Source organism: Pteropus medius, unplaced genomic scaffold (assembly GCF_902729225.1).
Source record: "Pteropus medius unplaced genomic scaffold, Ma_sr-lr_union100, whole genome shotgun sequence".
Taxonomy (NCBI): Eukaryota; Metazoa; Chordata; class Mammalia; order Chiroptera; family Pteropodidae; genus Pteropus; species Pteropus medius.
Window position 1 is genome coordinate 29,945,366 of NW_024340849.1, and position 19,422 is coordinate 29,964,787.

Sequence of the window (19,422 nt, forward strand, 5' to 3'; positions counted from 1 at the left end):
TTGGGTGTATAAATCCTGCCATATCTCGGGCTAGGCATGGAGATGGGTGTCTCCACACCAGCTGACAGCATCATGAGTGTTTGGTGAGTGGCCAGCCAGAGGCCACCTATCAGTGGGGACTAGCTTAGAGCCTACCTTAGACCCAGGTACTTAATGCTTCCCAGAGTGGAGGTTTAAAGATTATTGGGTTTCGCTCATTTGTGCAGTTTGCAGTGACAGGCCTGTGGGAAAGAGAGATGACTGGCTAGACTTCTACAGACCTTGCCACTCCCTGGGGTGTAGCATGTGGAGTAGGGGCTGGTGCAAGGGCATCAGGGTCGTCATAAGGCTGCAGGGAATGCAGCCCTCTACATGGTAAGGAGGACCACCCTAGTGCCTATAATGGTTTCACTCCCAAATTCTGTGACTGGAGGGATTCTCTGTTCCTCCTTCCACTTTCCCAATTCTGGCTTCATTTGTCTCTCCTGGCCAGCTCAAGGCACCCTTTGGGGACAAGCAACAAAATAAGAATTTTATAATTTTAGCGATGTTATGTACAATTTAGATACTCTGATATTTGCATTTAAGACTGGCATTGCACAATATAAATATGAATGGTAAAATTTATGCTAAAAATTTAACATAAGTTTGAATAAGTTTGACTCACAAGAGCTAATGCCACCCACATTCCAAGACCCTACCAGATAGCGGGCTCCAAGCAAATGCCTATGTCCATCCTTTACTTTCCCTGAATAAAAACATTTTTGAAAGTTCATCAATTTGAAGGTCAAATTTCCTGATTTTTAAAATCTTTTACATATTATTTTACTATATTTAGAATGACATTAAATTGCAAAGAAAAAAAACAATATGAAAAGTCTATAGATTACAGAAGATATGAAAAAATGCTTTACATGTACCTGAAAGGTGCTTTTCCTCTACTCTGAACAAAAGCCCATATTTTCATTTTGCACTAGGTCCTAAAAATTTTGTAGCTGGCCTCGTGTGTTTATTGTTTAGCAGAAAAATAAAAGATGGAGACAGAGAGAGTAGGAAAAGCCATCTGTTTCATGTGCTAAATATGGTTATGATAAGTTACTGCTATCAACTTTGATGAAAGAAGAGAGTTTTGATGAACTTCCTGCTTAAATCACTCCAGTGTGTCTGATTGGTAGAGCTTAGCTCATATGCCTGTGCCCCAGCTGCAAAGGAGGCTGGGAAAGCAGGCACTTCAGATTTTATGTTTTCATAGTGCTAAGTAGTCTTTGTTTTCTACTAAAGGTCATAAAATAAGGAATTATCCAAAGCTGGGAAGAAGTTCAGATGCTATGTCAGGAACTGTAGTTTCCTTACTCATATCCCTTGAAATTTACCACTTCTGTATGCTCTGACTGACCTTGACATTCAACTACCAGTGTCTTTACTTAAAGGCTATTTCCAAAGCCAGTAAAGAAAGTTTTGCTCATTCATTGGGCTAGCCATAATTGCTGGAGGAACTAAGTGCTGATGGGAGCTTCCCTCTCTCCTTGGGTGGGATGACTGAGATTTATGTTTTAAACCATTTCCCAGAATTCCCAAATGAGAGTAAACTCTAATCTCTCACTGTGGCAGTTGTCTTGATAATGCCCTTTATTGGCTGCATTTCCTTCTCTGATCCAACTTCCCTTCTCTAATAATGTTTCCATTATTTCCCAAATAATCACCTTGTACTTGAATCATTTTCTCAGGGTCAGCTTATGACTAGGATAAATGCAGAATGGGCAACAACAACAACGACAAAACAAACAAAAAAATCTCCTCATGATATAAGTATACACTTCTCTACTTCAATAATAGCTCTCTGTGCATATTTCTTTAATAACATTTATCTTTTTGTCAGAAATTTGTCTATCTAGTCCCATGATTAGGCTCACAAAATCCAGGACCATATACTTTTGGCTGTGTGTCTCCAGTGTTCATTGCAGATGTTGGATATAATGGGTGCCCAATAAATATCTGCCAGTGCCCAAGTGAATGAACTGATGAATGATTACGTGTTTATCCAGACATAATGGCTCATGAAAGATTTATATGAAAAATGTACATCTTGTTACTGGTGTCTGAAATCTTGATTGAAGGGATTGTGATTATCTCTGTATCTTCCAATCTGCCCAATTTTATTTTTGGCCTTGTTGCTGTGTAGTTGTAGGCATGTGATCAGCACTAATTTGTGTATGTGAGGGTGTGCAAAGAACAATGCCCTACTGTTTTGTTTTTGTTTTTGTTTTTGCTTGAAATTACAGAAAAAAATGTCTCTAAAATCTGTCTTCAACATGGAAAATGATATTAAGCAGACCTAAACTAGGTGGCAAACCTTGGTTCTCTTACCTGGTACCTGAGAGATTTTGAAAGAGCCATGAGGATGTGTATCTTTTCAGAGACTCAGCTCTAACATATTGTTCTATCCCTTGAGTTTGGTCCTAGCATTTTCCATAGAGGCGTCCTTTAACATTTTTTTTTACTGAGTTTTTATGCTGAATTTAATGCTGGTGAAATTTGTCAGCTCAGGGCTTCTCAAATCAGAGGATCGGTTTCCTAGAGAATAAGGTTAACTCATAATAGCTAATGCCCAACCCACATTCCAGGACCCTACCAGAATGTAGGCTCTAAGCAAATGCCTATGCATACTGTGGGTCCCAGGTCTGGCTAAGGATAGGACTCCGGATTTAAAATGTTACATTAATGTAGTAAGGTGCCTGTGCCTAACTTACGGAAGTATGACTCAGCTTATTGTTTATTACGCATGTGTGGCAGAATGCGTATTGTTCTCTGACATATATAAAGCCCATGCGGTCCACTAGCACAGAAGCGTGCGCTCCTGGCAATAAAGTTGGTGCCTGCCATTTCATTCTCATGGCAGCTCCTCGTGCATTCTTTCAACTGGGTGTCTCACCATCAAAGGCTTCCCTTCTTGATCAGCTCGGCGCTGACACATACCATTTACCTTCTCTGAATAAAAACATTTTTGAAAGTGCACCGATTTGAAGGTCATATCTCCTGATTTTTTAAAATCCTCTCCATATTATTTTCATAATTATTCTTTTTCTTCTTCTCTCTTCTCTTTTTATGAAACAATAAAAGGAAACCATGGAGATGGTAGAGTGTGTTAAAGGCATTAAGCAAGTGACCGTTAGGATTGAAGGATGTAATAGTGAGCTCTTCATTCACTTACTTACAGCAGAATTTGCTAACACAAGGAAAGCAAAATATGCCTTTCAGTGTTCCAAGTTAAAGATTTTTTCTAGTTCGAATAATGGAACATGAAATTTTGAATGGAGTTATCTCTAGGATGATCCTAGCAGTAAGAGTATCTACAGCAGTAGGAGTATCTCTAGGATAATCACTTGTCCCTAAAGTAAATAAATGAATAGCTAAAACTTCAGTTCTAATTAAGATTTAAATAGAGTTGTGTAAGTTTTTGAATTTTCTACTCTGACTTAATATTTGAACTTTGACATACTTTCTTACCATGTTTTTTAAAAAGTCAGTGACTGTTTTAAAGAAACTTTACTTTTTTATTTAAAAATCACCAAGTTTCAAAAAAGTTTTTGTTTCCTATTATGTTTTAATAAATTACCAAAAACATGGCTTAAAACAATACAAATTTATTATCTTATAGTTCTGAAGGTCAGAAGTCAGGAATGAGTTTCATGGGGCTAAAAGCAAGAAGTAAACAAGATTGTGTTTCTTCTTGAAGCTGTAAAGAGGAATCCATTTCCTTTTCCAGTTTATGGAGGTTGTCAGAGTTCCTTAAACTTTGGTGTCTTCTTCATTCTCCAAACCAACAATGATGGTTTGAGTTTGCACATTAAGTCACTCTGACGCTGACTTTTCTGTTTTGCTCTTTTACTTGTGGGGACCCTTGTAAATACGTTGAGCCTACCTAGATAATTTAAGATAATCACCCCAGCTCAAGGTCAGCAAATTAGCAACGTTATTTCCATCTATAACCTTAATCTCCTTTGCCATGAAATATAACATATTCACAGATTTCAGGGATTAGGATGTAAACATCTCTGGAGGCCCTTATTATGCTTATCACAAGATGATTTATAAAACTATACAAAAATAGCAAAATAACATAGACTAAAAAGAATCATACAACAAGGAAATTAGTTGATTGGGGCATAAAATGGATCCATAAATTAAGCCAACAGAAAAATGCACCATAATGAAGTCTTACACATCTTCTTTGAGTATAAGTCAGTAATTCTTAAACTCTGAACTTAGATCATACTTTTGAATGCTGTAGTTTTTGGTGACATTCTTAGATTAGAAGAATCAAAAGGCTAATTATGTAACCAATAATTATGTTATAATCACTCCTCCAGTAAAATGCTATCTCCCATTTTTATGAAAGCAATCACAGTTAGAAAATTTACCTGCCCTTAAGCATAGTTATTGTTTATGTAGAACTGTTTACTGCTTATACTTTATTCTCCCATGAAATAATGAGGCAAAAGTCTTGCCTGTTCTGTAAACATCTTCCTTTGGGTGCCAGCCTAATTTTTCTTTATGTCTCTCTCATCTTATTGCATCAAGATAAACCTACATTTTATTAAACAATTTGCTCAATACAACATTCCATTTGATAAAAATTTCTGTGACAGTAGGTATACTCAACTATAACCAAAAAAGTCTAAATGCTGGTCAAAATATGGGTGCACATCCATGCAATGCCAGAGGGTCAAAGCATACCACTTCTCAGCAATTTATCATCAAGTGCAAAGAAAGATACATACATTAGTGTACATATGATCTATAACATAATTCATAATTCATAGCATGTATAGGACAAAAACAGATTAAATCGTAGCAGAAGGCCAACTGTCCCTGATAAAAGCTATCATTCCTATTGTACGTACTGTATCTCTGATAAAGCTAGCACTCTTTAAAGTGCCTTCACATCCTTTAATTAATTTAATCTGTACAGTGAGTGGCTTCTGCTTTTATTCCTATTTTACAAATGAATAAATTAGGGAAAGAGAGGCTAATTGACCTCCCCAAGATCTCACAGATAATAGGTAGCAATTTTGGATTTAAATTTAGCCAGTCTGGCTTCAGTTCTGTGCTTTTACCATCAACAATATTGTTTCAATGGACAAAACCAAAAAAAAAAAAAAAAAAAATGTATTCCCACAATCCAAAGAAGACGTAGTGCTAGGCTTTTTATGAAACTTTACTACTTTGCGTAACTCCATATATTGGATATTTTTATCAATGGAAGGTTGGGTGAAAATGATACCTCAACATTGAAGAAGATCGTATATTCTTCCAGAAAGCTCCTTAACCTGGAATTCTGTCCTCTTTTCTTTCCTCCCCTCTTCATTCGTTAACTCCTTCTATTGCTGATCTTAGAATAAGTATTGCTTCTTTAGGAAAACTTTCTATACTCTCCCATTTCCATTATTTAATTGCATTTTTGTGTTAAATTCTTTAATAAAATGTTCTTTTTACTTCATAGCAATCACTTTGGGTCTGTAATTAGTTTTTTGAATTTGTTTGTGTTTTATTATTTCATTTGTTTGTAATTTATTTTAAGATGTGTATATTCTACCAGACTGTAGCATCTGTGAATGAAGGAACCATGTCTACTGTTTGCTCCCCATTGTACCCCTAGACTTAGCAAATGCCTGTCACATAATAGGTGATTAATAAGCATTTGTGGAATAAATGGACTCTTCATTTCTGTTTATTCATTCTTCATATTTTGTTATAAGCAATTTTATATCTCAGATTACAGGACAAATTAATTTAGATGTGAAAATGATTTAAAAATATTTTTATTTCTGAAATTCTGTATTTAATACATTTAGTAAAACATTATTTATATAAATACAAGACGAAAAATGATGTTGCTCTTACTACTATTCACTGTTCCTTGGACATACTCTTAAACCCCTTGCCTCTCATTGTATCCTACTCCGTTAGCTAAATCAAAATCCAGTTAAATCCAGTCTTTTGCGTCCACTGCGCCTTCACCCACAGAGTTGGCCAATGCTAAAGAAAAACACAACCATGACAACTGGTAATACCTTAGATCTGTGATCCCTGACTCTAAGTGACTTCTTAATGTTTTCTGGCAATTACACTGTATTTCCTTCACCATTTACTTACACTCTTCTAAAAGACTATTCTCCTCTCTATTCGCACACCTAACACAATCTTCCTTTTCTTTCCTTTCAACTGATATCTTTGTTCAGGTTTTATTGAAATGAAGACTCCCACAAGGTCACACTACCACCTTGATCCACCTTCTTGTATTTGTGCTTGGACACTCTGTCTTCTTGCCTGCTACCAAGGGTGAACCATCTTAACTCTTCTTTAGGTCCCATTTGCTCATGATTCTTTAAGCTCAGTTCTCCAGCAATTCTCTCTTTCCTCTTGCAACTTCAATTTCTTTCTCTTCTACTGAATTATTTCCACTAGCCCATAATATGCTTTTATTCCTCTCATCTTGAAAAACAAAACTAAATAAAACAAACAAAAATATCTATCTTGACTCATTTCCCCCTCATTTCTCTTTTTTTTTTCTCTAGCAAAGCTCCTTGAAAGTGTTGTCTATGTTCCCTGTCTCATTTTTACCAGCAGCTTAGATTAAACCCATTTCAGTCAGACTTTCATATCCTTCCCTCACAGATATTCCAAATGGTGCAGTATCTTCTATTCCTATTTGTTCATAATACTCTGAGCATTTGCATCTGCCACTGGGTAAGCAAAGCCCAGTCCAGAGTCAGAGTCTGTTCCAGTCAGGGCCCATTTGTAGCCCCCAGGGCTACTAGCACAGTCTTCCTTGCCAGCTATGTTCAGGGGGCCTTCCCACTGGAGAATCTGCCACATAGCCATCTGCAGTCTTTGTCACTCTTATTGGCAGACAGAACAATTTTTATTGGCCTTTTGTGCCTCACAGGGTGCAAGAGGAATATGTCTAGATTCAGCACATCTCTACACTGCAGCAGTACCTCCATATCCAGGTGGCCATTTCAAGGGAACACATGGGGATATCTGCTGGTCAATTTCAATCACCTTCCAAACCTGGGAGGCCGTTATTCTGATGGATATCCACATGTTCTGCTTTAATGCACCCCTCTAATTTCCATAAGGCTAAGCCCCATAAGGGCATCCCTTTAATAAGCAAGATTTCCATTACCCTCCTGCCTGACCATATGGCCAGGCCATTGGCCACTGCCAATGAGTTAGTAAAAAAGCCAAACATAGGTACTTTTACCACGTTCAATTCTTCCATCACTGCTAGGAAAGCAGCATACAATTTAGCTCCAGAGCTGATCATTTTTTTCACCTCTTTACTCAGAGTGGTGGCCTTCCAAACAAGACGTTGTCCATTCACTGTGGCGCTGCTGTCCACAAACCAAACAGCTCTTTGTTGGTCAGTTGAGAGCTCTTCACTGGGCACTGTCCAAAGGACAATAGACTCTAGCAACTCTTCGCGTCAGTCCTAGGGGAAAAGAGGCTCTCTGCGTGTGAATATCTCCTCTTTGTAATTCCCAGGCAACTTGATCCTGTATAAACCATTTCCATTTTATTATAAAAATTTCTGGGCATTGCCATCCCCACTAGAGCATTACTCTGACTTTATGCAAGACATTCTGGGTATTTCAGGTTTCAAGATCTTGTTATGTCCTTCAGTCATAGATGTAGCTCCAATTAATGCCCAGTAGCAGGGTAGAAAATGCCCCTCATGTGGAAATTCTCTAGTCCATACTTCTAGTGCTTGTTGGGAGGTACTCAAAGGCTTTTGCCATAAGTCCTAATCTAGGCTCCACATAGGGCCAGAGGATTTGTCCCTACCAGCACTCCAGCTTCTATCCTACCCTCTGAGGGCTCAGGCATCTTGCTGATTTCCATTTGGCACGTCTAATTAACATAGCTTGAAGGGCAGATTTACATGCCTTCTGTTTTATAACACTAGGTAGGGAAAAGTTTCCCAGTCAGATACAGTGTTCATCCCCATAACACAATCAGGTAAAAGAGACACAACCACTTCACATAAAGCCTGCTCAAACATATCAATTCTCCTACAAACTTTTACCTTAATTCCATTAACTCTTACATTCCTAACTGTGATCCCTGTTAGGACTTCATGAATAGGTTTTGATTGTACAATATATGTAGGGGAAGTGTTCCCCAGCTAGACATAATATCTATTCCCATAAAACATTCAGGTAGTTTCCACAACTTCTTTATATAATATCTGTTTAAACATTTCAACTTCATAATCTGATCAATGGTTACATTTTTAAATTCTCTCAATTTAATTCTAGCATGAATCGGGGCTTCACTAATATAATTTCTACATCAAGGAGTCTCAGAGACTTCTCTTCTCTACCGCCTGATCATTTTACCCACTCTGTACAAACAGTTTTGGGTGTCCAGTGAGGAGTTGAGCCAAAGGAGCCTGGTCCTTTTGTCAATTTTTATTTTGGTTAATCCGCCTGACTACTGCAGTACGTGACTACTGGTCAGGTTTTTCATAATCTCTACTTCTGACTTTCTAAATTCTACAAACAGAGGTAAGTAGAGTGGACTTCGGGGGGCCTTTTAATGTTGATGACCCATCAAGGATTCCTACCTTGGGTAGTGCTGAATTAAAATCTTTGTTTTAATCCCATCAATGTTCATTTTATTCACGACATTTTAAATAACTGTCTAGAGATTTCCACCCTGCTGGGACGAATCCCATGGCTCTCCCCTTTCTGATTCCTCTTTGTTTTGCCCTTGTCAGTATTTGCTTTATTCCCTTTTATTTCTTAATAACCATTTTATAATTTCCACCCTTTTGGAAGAACCCTTTGACTCTTCCCTTGGTCTCTTGTTAATCACCTAATGCTTTTATTAGTATCTATAAGACCCATGAGTAGAAGCTGAGACAGAAAATTCCATAAGGCTTCTAGAACTGTTTTTCTGTTTTGCAGCAATAAGGTTATATGGGGTGCCCAGGTAAAAGGGGCCCCCTTAACCACAGCATTTACCATAACTTAGGTAACTGTCATATTCAGCAGGTGAACATCCCAGTCATCATGAAGCCATCACCCCATGGTTGCATAGGAAGCTTATCAGCTGCTTCACCTGGGGTGTTCCACTTGGCAGTTGTAGGAGGAGTCTGCCAGTTCTTTTTCAGGGTAAACAGACTTTACAGTGGCTTTAATCCAGTCCACCAGATTAGCTGTTCTCTGGGGAATAATCTCTTGAGTGTCTGGATCATGTATAGCCATCTGCGATTGTTCCATAGAGAGCTGAGTGTCCTGTATCAACCCACATGTGCTCTTCCACTATGAAACATTCAAAACCAAAGATATTCCTCTTAAATTAGTAACTCTCACAATCCATTTTGGTAGAGGTTCCCAAGGAAGCTGATGATACTGATTTACAAATGAAAAAATTTCCTCACACTACATTCTCAGGTTTCAATAGCTTCTTGCTTTTGCCTTTCTCCCACATTGATTACTACCTTCTGATAACCACAGTTCTTAGATGTACTTTCTGTTGTCCCTTTGTAATTTCTCCCTTGGGAGTGGGGAGGGGAGGCTTTGAGGCTAGTGATGAAAGCTCAGACTCACTGAACTCTGAGCTCGGTCTAGCATCAAGGTCTGACTGCCCTTTTTTTAGTTTGGCTATTACAGATAACGATAATCAAGGGATTGAATATTTTGCCTTTTTCTTATTAGTCTGCATTTTGTTATGCATCCAGTAAACCAATACTCCAAGAGTTGGATTCATCTCTAAATTTCATTGATAATTTTTACCTTTAATAGCTGTAGCACAGGTGCTACTCCATATGATGGATGACCACGTAGCTACCCAGGAATCAAAGCTGCTTCCTCCTACACCATTTCATCATTTCTCTTCCCAAGAATGATCTAGCAAATTCCACTTCACTGACACCAACTCTTTTAGGTTTCCTGGACCCAATTCCAGTGCATGTGGGGTTGGGGGAGATTTCCCACACAACACCAAGCAATTCTTGACACCAGCAAAGTGTCTAAGAATTCAACTAAGTTTTGACACAGAGAGAGCATCATATGCTTACCATTCCCGAATTACCTCTCTTACCTGGATCTCTCTCTTGAACTTCAGGCATATCCATTTGCCTATTTAACATATCTAAATCTGTTTAATGAGGCACTCCCTTCTCAAATTCATTCTACTTGCCATTGGCCCCATCTTAGGAAATGGCAAGCCAAAATCCTAGGAGCCATCCTTGACTACTCTCCTTTACTTTCAAATAGATATCTGAGATTCATGTACTTTTAGTACTATATCTAGCACCCTAGTCCAAGCCACTATATTGGCCACATGGAGCAGTGGCCAGTTCATCCTGGTGAGATCAAGAAAGACTTGCAGGTTACACTTAGATTGAGTCTTGAAAATTAAGACCAGTTTGCCAGGCAGGTAGAGGACAGGAAAAAAAAAGTCTAGGCAAAGGAGTAAGTGAGAATAAAGACATCATGATTCTGCTTATTATGTTAACAGTGACTTTAAAAATAATAAACTGCAATAATTTAAATCTCTTTGGTATGTCTGGGTATAAGATGTTTTAAAGGATGGAAAAAAACTAACTTTTAATGACTATTTTGGTAATTATGTTAAAAAAAAGAAGCTAATATGGGGATGTGAGTAGTATGGATTTTTTTTTTTAAATTAAAACTTTTATTTGCATCAACAGGTGAGTAGGCTCTGAGAAAAGACTTAAGTAGCTCAAGCAGAAGGTATAATATGTTGATCTCCAAGGTATAACATGTTGTATTGATTTGAGTACAAATGCGAATCAACTTTGCAATTAATTTCTCAAAATCTGGCTTTAGCTGGGAGAGTGTGGTTGTGATTATTTTAAGGCTCCAGTGCACAAATGGCTGTACAGCAAGTTCTGAAGCCCTATGGACAGAACTATCCACCTCTGGATGCAATAGATGTTGAACTCTTTACTAGCAAAATCATTTCCTGTGTTTGGCTGCTCGATAAATGCTTGCACGAGCTTGGACCTACGGTTAGGAGTATCCAGCAGAAGGGAGGGAGAAATAGTTTTGAGTGAGAAAACAGGAAAAGGAAATGAAGACATCGAGAATATCGAAATTTTTGGTTTTAGATAATTATCAAAATAGATTAAAATTTCAAAGTACTTAGAATTAAAAACTGAGTGACTTTCTCAGTATTTCTTTATAAAATTTAACTTTTATTTTTATTAAAGTAGTACATATGAATAGTGTTTTTCAAAAAAGTATATGAAAAACAGCAGTTTACTTACCTCACTCCTCCCCACCCCTAGTTCAGGCTTTCTAGAGGCAACCACTTTCAACTCTTAGAACAGTTTCTTCTGTTATTTTCCTCTGTACTTCCAAATAATATGCTCATGCTGTTATTTCTTTATTTTTGAACATCTGACATGTTTTAGTGCATCTTGCTGTGAAAAAGGAACAATTAGCTATCTTACCACCACACTCCACACTTACACACAACTTTTTTCCCACCTTCAAAATATAGTTATTCTGTATTTTGGGGTTAAGTCAATGTTCCATTTTTTACATTATTGAGACCGTAAGTTGGTATTTTGTGTGTGTGTTCAAGATAGCAGCTTATGTACAGATAAAACAATATTTGTGTTTATTCAGGATTTTAAATGATGATGTAATTCCTTGATTTTATAACTTCTAAAATGTTTTACTCTAAGCTTTTAAGTTCAACTTATAAATTTTATTGTTCTATCCATAATTTGTTAGTATTAATCGTCACTTACCAGGTGGTCTTTTATTAATGTTTGGTCATATTTATAAATTTAGTTTATTAAAATCCTATAAGTAGTTTTAAACTTTATTTCCTATTTAATATATTTTTTTATTTTTTAATTACAGTTGATGTTAATATTATTTATATTAGTTTCTGTTGTACAGCATGTGGTTAGACATTTATGTAATTTATAAAGTGATAATACTCATCTGGCACAAATGTAGTTATAACAATATTATTGACTATATTCCCTCTACTGTACTTTACATCCCAATGACTATTTTGTAACTGCTAATTTTTACTTCTAAACCTGTTCATCTTTTTCACCCAGCCCCCAACTGCCCCTCACATCTGGCAACCATCAGTTTGTTCTCTGTATCTATGAGTCTGTTTCTGTTTTGTTTGTTCACTTATTTTGTTCTTTAGATTCTACATATAAGTGAAATCATATAATATTTGTCTTTGTCTGACTTACCCATGTCGTTGCAAATGGTAAGATTTCATTCTTTTTCTGTGGCCAAGTAATATTCCATTGTGTATATGTACCACTTCTTTTTTATCCAATTGTCTTTTGATAGGCACTTAGGTTGTTCCATATCTGGGCTATTGTAAATAATGCTGCAATAAACATAAGAGTACATGTGTCATTTCAAATTAGTGTTTTTGATTTCTTCAGATAAATACTCAGGTGTGGCATTGCTGGGTCATAAGGTAGTTCTATTTTTAATTTTTTGAGGAACCTCAATACTATTTTCTGTAGTAGCTACACCAATTTTCAATCCCACCAACAGTGGGATTCTGACAGGTATGAGATAGTGTCTCTTTATAGTTTTAATTTGCATTTCTCTGATGATTAGTCTTGTTGAGCATCTTTTCGTATGCCTATTGGCCATCCGTGTGTCCCCTTTGAAGAATTGTCTATTTGGGTCCTCTGCCCTTTTTTTAATTAGATTTTTTTGTTGTCGTTGTTGTTTTTGTTTTTTGGTTTTGTTTCGTTTTTTTTTGGTGTCAAGTTGTATGAGTTCTTTGTAAGTTTTGGATGTTAATCTCTTATTGGATATATCATTGGCAAATATCTTCTCCCATTCAGGTTGTTCTTTTGTTTTTCTGATGGTTTCCTTTGCTTTGCAAAATCCTATTTAATATTTTAAAGTTTTTCATTTTGCTGACTAATAAATAAAAATACGAATTTAAACAATTCTGGTATATCTAGCAAAGTAAACATAAATATGGTAATTCTCCAGTTATCTGAAATATTTCAACATAGCTGATGTATTTTCTAATATCTTATCCTTTCCAACTAAAATCTTCAAGACAAAATCAAATACTCCATTATATTTGGATTAATTTTTTGAATTAACTAATCTGTTAGAATGCCAAATTCTTACATAACAAACTAAAACAAATATATTAACATATTTGTTATGGGCTAAATTTAACATAATATTTTATACTTTAAACTTCCTAGAGTTAAAGACTGTTACACTAAGGAAACAATTACTTCTTCCTCAGTAAGTTAGGATTCATGTCTCAATGGACTGTGTTGGCCCAAGCCCAAGCCAAAAATTATTATATTTTTCAGGTAAGCCCTTAAAAAACAGTTGATTTACTCCATGTTTCTGGGATTCCAGTAACTCATTACTTAATTTTTAAGTTTAATTTAAGTCTGGATTTCTCCACCCTCATACCTCCAAAATCATTTTGTTTTATCACTTGATTGTATTATTCTGGTTGATGATATTCCAAATTCTTATAATATTCTTCAAGTTTGGTAAGATCACAACATCTACAGATATTCAAATAACATTCAATTATATTTTATATACTTTTCATGTTTCAATGCCATTCTAAATGATAATCACTATGTAGATATTACTCTAGCTGAACCACATGATGTTCTATTATTACATTTTCTATCTTGAAAATATTATTACTTTTTATTTTTTTCTTGCTTTTGCTTTGTTATTTTGCTTCTAGTACAGTCTATGGATTCTAAGATATGCTCTCTTTTTCTTTTACATGTAATACAACTGAAATCCGAACTCCACAAATAAAAGTTTAGAAATACCATTATCAATTTATTTTGTTTGTATTTCCTCTTTATATATTGTCAGTGTGATATAAATCTATGTCTACCTAAGTCTAAAAATTCATAAATATAAATAAAACATTAGACATAGTTAGGAAAACATTTTTTTTCTTAGTAGCGTATAAAATGATGGTACATTTTAGAACCTGTGCTATCTTAGATTTGAGGAAATACAGTCACTTATTTATCCTAAAATTCTCTGAAGGCAGTGTAAAATTCCTTTTGATATTGCCAAGCACATCAGGTCATACCTTGGCATCTCTCCTTATTCTAGTCTGGTCTGGTTGTTGTCTGAGTCTGCTGCCCAGCTGTTGTTGTGGAACTTCCTTCACCATTATTTCTGGAACCTCCTTCTCTCTCCCATCTTGAATTCCATATTCCCAGGATCTCACATCTTCTTCCTTTGGTTATAACTTCATTTGGGAGACTTTACCCTTGAAATCTTGAATTTCTGGAAAATATTTTAGTCTAGCCTCATATCTATCTATCTATCTATCATCTATCTATAGATAATTTCCTCTTGTCTGTTCTTTTTTAAGAAAATTTGTATACTTTATTTTTTTAGGGAACATTTATCATTTAGATACTATTTTAAGTAGAAAATAGATTTATCTTCTATTTTTCTTATTTCCTATTTTCTATTTTTTGCCTTTTTTTCTGTTTTCAGAATCATTTTCTTAAATTTATCTTCCACACCCTCAATTGAATTTTTAATTTCTGCTTTTCTGTGTTTAATTTCTAAGAGATTTTTTATATTTTTTCCAAATATTTTTCCAAATATTTCTTCAAAACTTGTATTACATTTTTGTTCTCTTATCTCTTTTATAATGTTAAATATTACAAATTTCTTCTTCTGTCTATACTGTTCCTGTTTTATCTAATTTCCTTTTTATGTTTGTTTGTTTGTTTCATTCTCTCTTACATTAAGTACTTTCTTCCAAGGTCAGCATCCTGGGCTGGCCAGTTTACCCAAAGAGGAATCCTCCAACCTCTGTCTGAGGGCTACAAACCCACTGCTAGCCTTCGGTGAGCTGAATGGGGTAAGGAATCAGGGAGAGGGCTCAGTTAATCCCACTGTTTCATCATGGTGCAGTTCCTTTCCCCAGTTCTCCCTCTGAGTTTCAGTCTAGTGGTTCTCAGTTCAGCTTTTCCAGAGAGAAAGCCTCTATCTTTACCCTGGATTATGGGGAAGATGGCTCAAAAGCAAATGAGTCTAATCCTGGTGCTTCTGATGGGATATTTAGGTAGAGGAGAAAGGTATAAAATGCACTTTAATAAGTGAATAGACAAATAATACCAGAGTAAAAACCAGTCGTATGTATTTTCTTTCCTTTCCTCTTTCATTCACTCAATAAGTATTTATTTAGTATTTACTTTGTACTTGTAAAAGACACATGAATACAAAGATTAACAAGAAGCCATTTTCGATTCCTGTTTCATGGTGCCTAGAGACAAGCCAGGGGAAGGGCATTAATGAAATCATTACTTAATTAATCAATGTACTAACTACATTTGCATGAGGTGCTATGAAGTAAGAGATCATGTCATGAGAGTATAGGAAAAGAGGAATAAAGGATTCTGATGCTTTAGTGTATATTTGTAGGACTAAGAGTTAACTGGACAAAGTTGGGCAGATGGGGTAGCCTGGGGGAGGGAAAACATTCCAGGCAGAAGAAATAGGATGCTTAAAGACCTTGCAATCCAGAGGTTGGATGAAAGCTGGCTTTTTTAAGAATGGAAAGGAAGCCTGTGTGGCTGGAATATAGTGAACCAGCTGGAGAGTAGCAGCAGAGGGAGTGGAGAAGTGCATGGGGCAGTGTATGCAGAGCCCCCAAAGCCAGGCTAAATATTCGGGGAGGCATTTGATTCAGTTTGTTTTATAAAAAGATCACTCTCTTTACTGATAGAGAATTTATTGAAGAGAGAACATTTAGCTGACTGCTATGTGGGTGTAAAATTATATAATCTTTCTGATAAACGACCTGGCAAAAATGTATCCAGAGCCTTTAAAAATTCATAGCCTTTGGCCTGTTGATACAACTTCTACAATTCTATGTAGAAAGGTAAAAAAAAAAAAGACAGAGATTTATATACCCATGTATATTCCTATTTGTTTATAGAAATGAAAAATTAGAAACAGTTCAAAAATCAAATAACTATGGCAACAACTACATATGTTGACTATTTGCTCTTTTTAGCTATTTATGTATATTAACTTTTAAATTTCCTAATAATTTTATGAGGTAGGTAATATTAATATTCCTATTTGCAGAGAAATAATTTTATAGGGAAAGTACTGAGGAGTCACAGAGGTGGTGGATAGGAGACCTGGGCTGTCTGAATCCACATCCTGAGCTTCTTATAGGAAATTATCCATTGGCAACCAGTTAAGCAGCTACTAGACCAGAGGATGGAATATTCTACAAACATCAAAATGAAGTCTTCAAAGAATGTTTTAAGACTTGGATAAAATGTTTACAGTATAGTATTCAATAAAAAAGATCAAGAAGCAAAATTGGCTACGTCAGCTCTTGATTATACCAAAAAAAGATCCATATATGTGTGGCCGGATTATTAATCTATATTAGGCTATAATTCTCGTGAGTCTTCTTCTCCTCCCTAGATCATAGAATTCTCTCATTCTTACTCTAAAGTTCCTTCTTCCAAGCCCATTTCACATGATAGGCATGCACCACCCACATCAGTAAGTGCTTTAAAGATGATAAATCTCAAAGACAGAAGTTACAAACTACTGATGTGCCGCATAAAAATATTCACAGGCTTGTTCAAGGAGCAGGTTTTTCTATTCCCTGAAAGACAGAGCTGCGAAGAGGAAGAAGCGGCCTGAGAACAAGCAGATGGGAGGAAGGAGATAAAAGACCTCAGTCCTTGGAAAGGAAAATAGAACTCTCTTTTGCAAGTACCAGGAAAATGTAGACACTCACTCAATGCCAAGCAGTCCTCTTGTTGCTAATTCCGGAGTTTCACCAATTACCAGCTTAGGGCCCCAGAACATCTGCCCCTATCCAACTGGTACTTAGTTTACTGACTGAATCTTGAAAGGAATTTGGATGTCCAGCAAGGAGATGGCTGGAATAAGCTGAGACAGCAGCTAATATACCTCTCCTGTTACAGGGACATAGAAACAAAGAAGGTAAGAAAATACAGCAAAATGTCAACCATGTTCATGTATTGGTGTTGGTTATAGGTTTTTTCTTTGTTAAACTTAATTGCATTTTCAAAATAGTCTATGATATGCAACATTCAGAATACTTTTTTAAATGAAGGAAAGATAATTTATAATCTTCATGGGATATGTGCCATGATATATGGTACCTTCATCCCCATACTGGGTTTAGCCAAGAGAGCATCTGCCGCAATGCCAGGGGTTCTCTTTGAAAGTCTGTCTGAGTTCAGTGACATTTATAAGTAAACAAATTCAAAGGCCCAGGGTTCCTAACTGTAAAGCATAGGCATATGCTTTTAGTGTGGACAGCCAGAAGCAGAGTCTAGAAAGAGAGGAGCAGTCTGAAAGGTCCTAACTTCAAGAAAGGATGAAATTAAATTTTTTCAGTCTGTGTTGTACTCTGGACTCCTGGCCTAAATTGTGGCCTATAATCTCTTCCCAATACCTTTCTCCATAGTATTTATCCCAATTGCACTTACTCATGTGACTAATTAATGCCTGACTTTTTCAGTAGATTTTAAACTCCAGGGAGCAGAAACTCCATTATTTTTGAAAAATTTAAACTAGAGATTATACTTAGTGCATAATTTTTGCTAAATAAACATTGGTGGACTGAATGAAAACCCAGCCCTCATTTATCTATAAGGAAAGAGAGATTCTTCTTGTGATATTTTAGAGATCAGCAAGGGTAAAAAACAAACAAACAAAAAATCTCTAGGAACTTCTTATTTGTGATCATGCTCTACATAGCGGTATTGCAAGGCCGGGCACTAATTAATTATCCATGTTGTTGGCCAAAGAAGGCTTCCTGGAGGACTTGGCACCTAAAATAAGTCTTAGAGGATAAAGAAGAATTAGTCAATAAAAGCAGAGTGGATTGTAATTTTTTTAAAGCCTTGGGGGAGGGGTAAGAGATTTGGGGGCTAATCAAGGAAAAAGGTGTGACGATGATGTGGCAGTAGCACATGCAAGCTTTATGAGCAACACTTTGCCAGGTACACATGCAGGGGAAGTCCCTCAAAGCAGGAGTCTGTCCAAGACTTTGGCACTAGTATTGCTACTCAGAAGGAGAGGAGGGCAAGAGAATTTGGTGGGAATGGGGACAGGAGAGGGAGCTCAGAGAGTTGGAGAGGGGACTTAACGTATCTAGATAAATGGGCAATCTCTGAGTCAGAGAGCTCTGAGGGGCAAAGAGCAACTGCAACTTGTGATCGTTATGGCCTGGGGTTTATTTATTGCCAGAAGATGGGGAGTGAAGTTTGGGGGTAATGCAAAGTAAGCACGCTCTAAATAGCTAAAAATCTGCTTGTTTGGTTGGGCTATTTCAAAAATAAATAGATGTATAAAAGTTTTAGTTTGGCACTGGCCGGCTTTTGAGCTAACAGATCTCGGCCTGCCGTGAAGACGTAAACAATCTAGGAGCCAGTACACAGAGGCCATCTTTGGCTCATTTGTACAGCAGGCACTCTAGGCTTTTTGGGCATTTCAGTAGCTGGAATTGTTGGTAGAGTGGAGCAGTGGCAACAGAGCAGGGCAAGGATTATATAAGAAAGCTTCGTGTGTTATTCTGAGAGGTTTGAACTCTAGGCTAAAAGCAATATGGGGGTCACTGAAGGAATTTAATAGTCCCTACATATCTGCATTGTTTAAAAAGCACTGAAATATGTAGCTTGCGTTGAAAATACTATACTAGAGTCTCGCTACTCAAAATGTGGTCTATGGACCAGCAGGATTGGCACTACCTGAGAGCTTGTGGTAAATGCACTATATCAGGTCTTACTCCAGTCCTGCATTTTGAACAAGATACCAGATGAATCTGGGCATGTTATATTTTGAGAATCACTGACCTAGAGTAAATGGCCATAGATTTACTTCAAATACAGACTTATTCGAAAGTGGTTCTCTCTCACTAATTTTAGTTCCTTCAAAGTTATACATGGATACTATTTAAATGTTAGAGTAGATCTACAAGGCTTGTGATGAAAAACAGCAGTATCCCACCTATTCCTGCATTCTGGTTTCCCAAAGGCAATCAGTATGTACTTTTTGGGGTTATTGGTTTGTACTCAGAAATATTATGTTTGTACCTCTATTTTTTAATATTAAGCTTTATCTACTAATTTTTCACTGTACAAGATGAATATTTAGTATTCTTTCACCTCTGCCCACATAAACAAAATTCTCTCTTGTCCTTTCAAATTATTATTTTTAAATTAATATTCAGTATTTATGTTGATATGGCTATGAAAATCTTATTTACAACTGTAGTTTAGTATGATTTAATTTTCTTTCTTGCATAACTTTTTCTTATTTCCTTGGAGCATTCTTTTTCCATGAATGATTATTCATTCATCTACTACTCTGTCTTAAGCATAAAATTCCTCAA

At 36.4% G+C, this 19,422-nt stretch overlaps 1 protein-coding gene across 23 annotated transcripts in view; it reads left to right on the forward strand.

The window, feature by feature from the left end:
• NOL4 (nucleolar protein 4) overlaps positions 1–19,422 on the forward strand; it is a 438,717-nt gene that overhangs the window by 61,312 nt on the left and 357,983 nt on the right. Inside the window, exon 1 of one of the 23 annotated variants that reach the window (XM_039843638.1) lies at positions 5,163–5,175. The exons of the other annotated variants lie outside the window; for them this stretch is intronic. The gene's annotated coding sequence lies outside the window, so the exon portion shown is untranslated. Of the gene's footprint in view, positions 1–5,162; positions 5,176–19,422 lie in introns of those variants that run through there. 23 annotated transcript variants of the gene reach the window in all.